Genomic DNA, 10,093 nt, shown 5'->3' on the forward strand with positions numbered 1-10,093 from the left:
GATTTAGGTAAACAGTAACAGTTTAGCGGACTATCGTAACATTAGATTGCACAAACTGCCTTGAGGCCACTTAACATGCATGACTGAAAGAGATACCAAGAGAACAGACTTAGGCAGTAGTCCCATCCCCCCGTCCCTCCGTGGCTGTGGCTGCCATAAACACCCAGTGTGAGGGTGTGAAGGACGACAGAGAGAGAGGCAGGGAGGAGTGATATTTTGCCAATGTTAGTTAGGGCATTCTTCCCCTGGAGAGCCCAGCAAGTAATCCTATTGCTATGGAGGAGACTGTGCTGCCTCTCCATGAGGACTGTCACCTCTGGTCCCAGAAGATCCTGGTTTACCCTGTTTCACCCAGGTTAATGTAATATTAATCTCTCCTTCACACTTCCTTACCTCTCTGCCATTCACTGGCTGTGACTGGCCCACTATACACTCACTCATCTCACTGAGGTCAGAAACAGCTCCAGTTTAGAGATTCCTCTCTCTCTCTCTCTCTCTCTCTCTCTCTCTCTCTCTCTTTATCTCTCTCTCTCTTTCTCTTTGTATCTCTCTCTCTTTCTCTCTGCAGACTCTCCTTGATGTAAGGTCCATAGACTAAGGATCGACGCCGGAGATGAGAAGCAGGTACGGGGAGTCAAACAAGACAGGGTCAGGGTCAGCACAAGGACAAGACAATCAATGCAGAAGCAGGGAACATAGCGGGGAACCAGACAAATATAGGGAAGGTAATGACAGAGGTGATTGAGTCCAGGTGAGTCCAATAATTGCTGATGCATGTGACGGGGGGAAGGCAGGCATGCATAATGATGATGGCAGGCGTGCGCAATGCTGGGGAGCCTGGCTCCCTCGAGCGCCAGGGGGGAAGCGTGGGAGCAGGCGTGACAATAACAACATTAAGTGGAACACAACACCATCGAACTCACAGGATATATCCCAGATATGAAACACTTCATTGGGAAAAATAGAAGTCAACATAACCATGTGTTTCCAGTTTTAGATTTAAAAAAGGTAGATAATTTCTATCACCGCATGCGAAATGTATATTACACAAATGACAGACATAGATTACTCATTGCATAAAGCATTCATTAAGAACAATGAATCCACTTTGTTTCATTTTCTATTTTTTCTGTTTCAATCTCTGTAATTGCGATTGTTCCTTGATTTCCGCAGTCAATTTGCCACTCTGTACTGCATATCCCAGAGTGCATTTCTACTGCCTAAGCTGTCATATGACCGTGCTGGAGGAGCAGGTGGCAGGTCATGTGATGTTTAAGCCGTAGCTGTCTGGAAGCTGCTGCTAAATTGGAGTTGAATCTCAGAGCACGACACTCACTCTCTCTCTCTTTCCAGAGGAAGGTAATGTGTGGGAAACCCAACCTTCTTTTTCATGCTGGTTTTCTCTCGTTATCTGAATAGTGCTGTGGTCAGAGACAACGGGAGTGGAAGGAGCGAGAGAGAGAGGAATGAGGAGGAGGCAGGGATGAGAGGGAAGAGAGGAAGCCATTAAGGATGCTCTTCTGTTGATGCATCCAGGAAGCAGAACCAGGAAGGACTGAGATTTATTGTACTTTGTTATTGTTAGTACGCTATGTGTCTAGCCTGTGTGTGTGTGTGTGTGTGTGTGTGTGTGTGTGTGTGTGTGTGTGTGTGTGTGTGTGTGTGTGTGTGTGTGTGTGTGTGTCAAAATATAACCTCGGGAGATGGAGTGATACATATAGGAATAGAGAGATAGATAGATGGTGGGATGTACTGTATATGCTGTTTATCTGGTTATCTCTGTCTGTTGTTAAACCACCCTCAGCTGTCTGAAAGAGAACACTCAGCCAGCATGCTGCCGGCTTCCTCTTCGGGCAGGCAACCAATCAGCAATGCTTGATGCTCTCTGTTTATCCCGGCCAATTAGTTTGCACATGGTTTCCGACTGCCCAATCAGCTCCTTCCCCTGCTGCTGATGTGCTTTGGGTTGTCATAGACGTGGCAAGTCATACGTGGATGAGGTTTACAGGTTTTGTTACGTTCTTATCAAATTATTACACATCAATACACATAATAATACTTTATATTTACTCTGCCACATTACTACATATAATAATACTCTAAATTTACTCTGCCACATTACTACACATAATAATACTCTATACGGTGCATTCAAAATGTATTCAGACCACTTGACTTTTACGCATTTTGTTACGGCCTTTTTCTAAAATGTATTATGTCCCCCCCACCTTATTAATCTACACACAATACCACATAATGACAAAGCAAAAACAGGTTTTTAGATTTTTTTGCAAATGTATATTTAAAAAACATATTACAAATTTTACATTTACATAAGTATTCAGACCCTTTACTCAGTACTTTGTTTAAGCACATTTGGCAGCGATGACAGCCTCAAGTTTTTTTGGGTTAGATGCTACAGGCTTGGCACACCTGCATTTCTTTGTAGCTTTTTACACACGACCACAGTCTAAGGCTGGCACTAAGATAGCATTGTATGAGCTGTATTCCGCCCGGGGCTGGGGATTTTAATGCAAGGAAACTTAAATCAGTTTTACCTCATTTTTTATCAGCATGTTAAATGTGCAAACAGAGGGAAAATAACTCTGAAAAACCTATACTTCACACAGAGATGCATACAAAGCTCTCGCTCGCCCTTCATTTGGCAGATCTGACCATAATTATATTATTCCTGCTTACAAGCAAAATGTAAAGCAGGAAGCACCCATGACTAGATTGATAAAAAAAAGTGGTCAGATGAAGCAGATGCTAAGATATAGCACTGTTTTGCTTGCATTGAGGAGTACACCACATCTGTCATTGGCTTCATCAATAAGTGCATTGATGACGTCATCCCCACGGTGACCATATGTACATACCCCAACCAGAAGCAATGGATTACAGGCAGCATCGGCACTGAGCTAAAGGCTGGAGCTGCCGCTTTCAAGGAGTGGAACTAACGCGGAAACTTATAAGACATCCCGCTATGCTCTCCGATGAACCATCAAACAGGCAAAGCGTCAATACAAGACTAAGATCGAGTCGTACTCTACCGGCTTTGACCCTCGTCGGATGTGGCCAGGGCCTGCAAACCATTACAGACTACAAAGGGAAGCACAGCCGAGAGATGCCCGGTGACACAAGCCTACCGAATGAGAAAACTTCTATTCTCACTTCGAGGTAAATAACACTGAAACATGCATGAGAGCACCAGCTGTATGGGAAGACTGTGTGATCACGCTCTCCACAGCCAATGTGAGTAAGACCTTTAGACAGGTCGACATTTACAAGGCCGCAGGGCCAGACAGATTACCAGGACGTGTACTGCGAGCATGCGCTGACCAACTAGCAAGTGTCTTCACTGACATTTTCAACCTCTCCCTGTCCAAGTCTGTAATATCAACATATTTCAAGCAGCCTACCATCGTGCCTGTGCCCAAGAACGCAAGCAGATTACCATAGTGCCTGTGCCCAAATGACTACCGATCTTTAGCACTCCACACTGCCCACATAGCCATGAAGTGCTTTGAAAGGCTGGTCATGGCTCACATCAACACCATTCATCCCAGAAACCCTAGACCCACTCCAAATTGCATACCGCCCCAAAAGATCCACAGATGATGCAGTCTCTATTGCACTCCACACTGCCCTTTCTCATCTGTACAAAAGGAACAACTATGTGAGAATGCTATTCATTGACTACAGCTCAGCGTTCAACACCATAGTGCCCTCAAAGCTCATCAATAAGCTAAGGACCCTGGGACTTAACACCTCCCTCTGCAACTGGATCCTGGATTTCCTGATGGGCCACCCCCAGGTGTTAAGGGTAGGAAACAACACATCCGCCACGCTGATCCTCAACACGGGCCTGTCAGGGGTGTGTGCTCAGGCTCCTCCTGTACTCCCTGTTCACTCATCACTGCATGGCCAGGCACGACTCCAACACCATCATTAACTTTGCCAATGATACAACAGTGGTAGGCCTGATCACCGACAACAACGAGACAGCCTATAGGGAGGAGGTCAGAGACCTGGCTATGTGGTGCTAGGACAACAACCTCTCCCTCAACGTGATCAAGACAAAGGAGATGGTTGTGGACTACATGAAACAGAGCACCGAGCATGGCCATCATTCTCATCGACGGGGCTGCAGTGTAGCAGGTTGAGAGCTTCAGGTTCCTTGGTGTCCACATCACCAACAAACTAACACGGTCCAAGCACACCATGACAGTCATGAAGAGGGCACGACAAAACCTATTCCCCCTCAGGAGACTGAAAAGTTTTGGCATGGGTCCTCAGATCCTCTAAAGGTTCTACAGCTGCACCATCGAGAGCATCCTGACTGGTTGCATCACTGCCTGGTATGGCAACTGCTCAGCCTCCGACCGCAAGGCACTGCAGAGGGTAGTGCGAACGGCCCAGTACATCACTGGGTGCAAGCTTCCTGCCATCCAGGACCTCTATATCAGGCGGTGTCAGAGGAAGGCCCTAAAAATGGTCAAAGACTCCAGCCACCCTAGTCATAGACGGTTCTCTCTGCTACCACACGGCAAGCGGTACCGGAGCGCAAAGTCTAGGTCCAAGAGGCTTCTAAACAGCTTCTACCCCCAAGCCATAAGACTCTGGAATATCTAGTCAAATGGCTACCCAGACTATTCACATTGCTGCCCCCCCTCTCCACACCACTGCCACTCTCTGTTGTCATCTATGCATAGTCACTTTAATTAACTCTACCTACATGTACATACTACCTCAACTAACCGGTGCCCTCGCACATTGACTCTGTACCGGCACCCCCCTGTATACAGTATATTGTTATTCTTTACTGCCCCTCTTTAATTACTTGTTACTTTTATCTCTTAGTCTTATCTTTATTTTTTTAAACTGCACTGTCGGTTTGGGTCAGTGACTAATAAAATTTGATCTGGTTTGATTTGGGGAATTTCTCCCATTCTTCTCTGCAGGCCCTCTCAAGCTTTGTCAAGTTGGATGGGGAATGTTGCTGCACAGTTATTTTCAGGTCTTTCCAGAGATGTTCAATCAGGTTCAATTCTGGGCTCTGGCTTGGCTATTCAAAGACATTCAGAGACTTTTCCCGAAGCCACTCCTGCATCCTCTTGGCTGTGTGCTTAGTGTCGTTATCCTGTTGGAAGGTAAACCTCGCCCCAGTCTGGGGTCCTGAGCGCTCTGGAGCAGGTTTTCATCAAGGATCTCTCTGTATTTTGCTCCGTTCATCTTTGCCTCAATCCTGACTAGTCTCCCAGTCCCTGCCCCTGAAAAACATCCCCAAAGCATGATGCTTCCACCAACACGTTTCACCGTAGGGATGGTGCCAGCTTTCCTCCAGACGTGACGCTTGGCATTCAGACCAAGTCGTCCCATCTTCATTTCATCAGACCAGAGTTTCTTGTTTCTCATGGTCTTTGAGTCTTTAGCTGTGTTTTGCCAAACTCCAAGCGGGCTGACTTGTGCCTTTTACTGAGGAGTAGCTTCCGTCTGGCCACTCTACCATAAAGGCCTGATTGGTGAAGTTCTGCAGAGATGGTTGTCCTCCTGGAAGATTATCCCATCTCCACAGAGGAATTCTAGAGCTCTGCCAGAGTGACCATCGGTATCTTGGTCACCTCCCTGACCAAGGCCCTTCTCCCCCGATTGCTCAGTTTGGCCAGGCGGCCAGCTCTGGGAAGTGTCTTGGTGGTTCCAAACTTCTTCCATTTTAGAATGATGGAGGCCAATGTGTTCTTGGGGACCTTCAATGCTGCAGGGTCACACAGCTGCATAAGACAAAGCCATGTTCCCACCAGCACAAGTATATACATGTACCCCAATTTAGGTGACGTCTCCTCCTTCCCTCGAAACAATACATCTTAATTGCTAGGCAGGAAGTTAAGTGATGTGGGTAATAAACTGTTCCTTCTCCCTTACTGTGACCTGACCTGACCTCTTACTGTGACCTGACCTGACCCCATTCTTCACTAATCCACAGCTCTCCACCCTTATTAGTGACCGCAGCCATGTGATTGCCTTTCCCTTACTCAGTAACATTCCAAGCCCCTGGCTCACATTCAACCTTAATTGACTCCAGCATATACATTCCTCCTACAGAAAACCATTAACTTCTGGTGTAACAACCAGACCTTGGCTCTTCTCTTTTCCATAGGATACCTGATGATTAACAATATTTCAAGTTTGGAAGAACCCATCAGTGCCTTTCCAAATCATGTCTAGTCAATGGAATTTACCACAGGTGGACTCCAATCAAGTTGTAGAAACATCTCAAGGATACTTAATGGAAACAGGATGCATCTGAGCTCAATTTCGAGTCTCATTGCAAAAGGTCTGAATACTTATTTAAATAAGGTATTTCAGTTTTTTATTTTTAATACATTTGCAAAATGTTCTAAAAACCTGTTTTCACCTTGTCATTATGGGGTATTGTGTGTAGATTGCTGAGGAAATTAATTAATTTAATCCATTTTAGAATAAGGCTGTAACGTAACAAAATGTGGAAAAAGTCAAGGGGTCTGAATACTGTCCGAAGGCACTGTATTTACTCTGTCACAGTACTACACATAATAATACTCTATATTTACTCTGCCACATTACTACACATAATAATACTCTCTATTTAATCTGCCACATTACTACACGTAATAATACTCTGTTTACTCTGCCACATCACTACGCATAATAATACTCTATATTTACTCTACCACATCACTACACATACCAATACGTTATATGTACTCTGCCTCATCACTACACATAATAATACTCTATATTTACTCTGCCAATTGACTACACATAATACTACTCTGTTTACTCTGCCACATTACTACACATAACAATACTCTATATTTACTTTGCCACATTACTACACATAATAATACTCTATATTTACTCTGCCACATTACTACACATAATACTACTCTGTTTACTCTGCCACATCACTACGCATAATACTACTCTATATTTACTCTACCACATTACTACACATAACAATACGTTATATGTACTCTGCCACATCACTACACATAATAATACTCTATATTTACTCTGCCAATTGACTACACATAACACTACTCTGTTTACTCTGCCACATTACTACACATAACAATACTCTATATTTACTCTGCCACATTACTACACATAATAATACTCTATATTTACTCTGCCACATTACTATACATAATCCCACTCTGATTACTCTGCCACATTACTACACATAAAAATACTCTATATTTACTCTGTCACATTACTACACATAATACCACTCTGTTTACTCTGCCACATTACTACACATAACACTACTCTATATTTACTCTGCCACATTACTACACATAATAATACTCTATATTTAATCTACCACATTACTACACATACTAATACTCTATATTTACTCTGCCACATTACTACACATAATACTACTCTGTTTACTCTGCCACATTACTACACATAATAATACTCTATATTTAATCTGCCACATTACTACACATAATAATACTCTATATTTACTCTGCCACATTACTACACATAATAATACTCTATATTTACTCTGCCACATTGCTTATTGAAAACAATATAGAACAATATATATTTTTTTATCTCTTTCTCTAAGTTTGAACCATTCTCTTGCTCTCTTATGTCTGTCTCTCTCTCTCTCTCTCTCAATCTCTGTTTGTGGGTGCATCCTATAGATGACTCATCCCCACTTTTCTCTGTCTCAGTCCACCTCTGTAGTGCAGCACTCATTGTGGACTGGTCAAGTAACTACCACCCCCTTATCTTCTCACTTTTGTCAGACATGTTTATATGTAATCCCCTATTGACCATTCTGTAGTAATGGCTACTACTTTTCTCACAAATAAGCTGAAGTATTTCAGCACACCAATGCATTTATCTCCTTGTGATCTAAGTATATCTCTATGTGCTCTTTGTTTTCATGTGTTGTTATAAAGGGGGGAAAAAGCCAGGTTCACCATCAAAGGTGGATGTCACCCGCCCTTATTGTGCAGACTGCAGGGTTGGAGTACAGCTTCAGGGGGTGTAGGTGCTGTCTGTGGTGCTGATATGATTAGATTGACTGGTGGTAACTTTGAAAGGTGCTCTGCGTGATTGTCATGGGTAGAGTCACTGTACAGACTTTGTTAATGTTCCTGGTGTAGTTAGATTGACTGTACAGACCCTGTCTGTGGTCCTGATTTGTCAATAGTTTGACTGGTATAACCTATATAAGTGCTGTCCATGGTCCTGGTTATGTTAAATCACTGTACAGATGCTGCCCATGGGCCTGATGTGGTCCTTTCCCTGGTGGTGCTGAATGGAATGTGACAGTGTGTATGTTAGCTAGATGACCCATTGGCCACACCTTGTGCCCTGAACAACAATTGCCCCTAAAAACCAACTTCTCATTTAAAAAACAGCCTGGCATCGACATGAGTCAGAAACATTTATTCAACTGTCAAAATTGACAACAAAGTGTAAATAGGTTAATTTTGGGGGGGGGGAAAGTCAGCCTTATCCAAAACAGAGTTTTGTGAAATTTGTGTTCGTGAACGGAATCACAATGTAAATAAAGGTTGGGTTTGTATTCATCCTGCCCAAATGCCAACAACTGGCAGCACACAAGTATTCATCAATTTGGAGTTCAGCTGCAGGCGACCCAATCGTAATGCCCTAGTTAAATTTGAGTTACCTTTGGATATCCTTACGGGGCTGATTAGAGACCATCAGAAAATTACACAACGTATATGGGACAATATGTTAAAATTTCCAAATCTCCAAATGTCAATGACTTAAAAACCAATTAAAGTGTATAAATTCACATGTTGTAAACATTTATTGAGAAAGGTATAAGGTGTGCAACATGAAAATATTGTCTCATTTACATTGTGTAATTTTGTGACAGTCCCTAACTATCCCCAGAGATAGGCTATCCAAAGTCAAACCAATTTTGCTCGATCGCACGCCAGCTGGCTGAAGCTAATTGGCTAAATAATTTGGCTAACGCTTCCCAACTGCAAACACACGAGACACCCACATCAAACCACACGTTTGAACTCAGTCATGGCCGCTAGCATTTCTTAATGGACCAAATCTAAAACGAGGCCAAATCAGGACCTTTAAATCTGACTCACCTCAAATCAAATGGAATCAGGACATAACCATCCATTGTTTGATGAATGTGATTGTTTGTGATGCTGTTGCCAACTTATAATCATATCTCAAAGATCGGAGGAGGGAGGACATCTTGATGATGAACTCTTGAGGTTGTCATTCAGTTATTATTATGTGTGTTATCAAATCATTCCTAGGTCAACTACTCTCATAAATTACACTATTATCATCAAGACTGTCTGAGGCATCAATTACTATTCCAAGGTCATTTTCTCCATTACACTGTTAACTTGATTAGATTGCCCAGATAGGAAACAAAAGAGTAATTCAACAACAAGTCATCACAATGGTAGTGTAATTAAGGGAACAATTTTCAATGTATATTTAAAAACAGGCATATCATTAAAACTATTTTCCTCCCAATCGAAAGATTATGTTGTGCATGATCTGAGGTGAGATGGTAGGATGAGATGGAAATTATTATGATTGCATACTGTAAGTAAGAGACTGAATCCTGGGTAGTAATTGAGGCCCCATTGTGAAGGAAGGAGACAATTGGAGGAGTAGGCCATAGCTGTGGATTTACTAATTTGTGGATCAAGACGGACAAGGAGGCGTGGCCATCTTCGATTCCCAATAACAAGGCCAGTGGTCTGTGATGTGTGAGTCATGGCTGGACGGAGGGTTAGACATGATTTAAAATAATCAGTTCTCATGCGAACTCCGATGCACTCCGATACAAGAGAAGCCGACTAAAGGGTTGATGGGACAATTAAAAGTTTGCTGGTACACCAATGTTCTCTCAGAGGACACAGAGACTGGGTCAGGCAAAATAAATGTCCAGTATATGGGTCAAATGGGAGACCGTTTATAACAAACCTCCATAAAAGCACCAATTTTGGTGTTCCTGCTTGTCTGCTTTCTACATGATTCTGTCTTCTTTTATCTGAGATTAAACTCTCATGGTGAAAATAGT

The 10,093-nt window shown here is 42.9% G+C and overlaps 1 protein-coding gene across 2 annotated transcripts in view; it reads left to right on the forward strand.

Annotated features, from left to right (window-relative positions):
• The first annotated feature begins 1,266 nt into the window (after nucleotides 1-1,266).
• The window catches only part of LOC112227943 (t-SNARE domain-containing protein 1), a 121,599-nt gene continuing 112,772 nt past the window's right edge, over nucleotides 1,267-10,093 (forward strand). For both annotated transcript variants that reach the window (XM_042309855.1, XM_042309860.1), the window contains exon 1: nucleotides 1,267-1,359. The gene's annotated coding sequence lies outside the window, so the exon portion shown is untranslated. The remainder of the gene's footprint in view (nucleotides 1,360-10,093) is intronic.

Source organism: Oncorhynchus tshawytscha, linkage group LG03, assembly GCF_018296145.1.
Source record: "Oncorhynchus tshawytscha isolate Ot180627B linkage group LG03, Otsh_v2.0, whole genome shotgun sequence".
Lineage (NCBI taxonomy): Eukaryota > Metazoa > Chordata > Actinopteri > Salmoniformes > Salmonidae > Oncorhynchus > Oncorhynchus tshawytscha.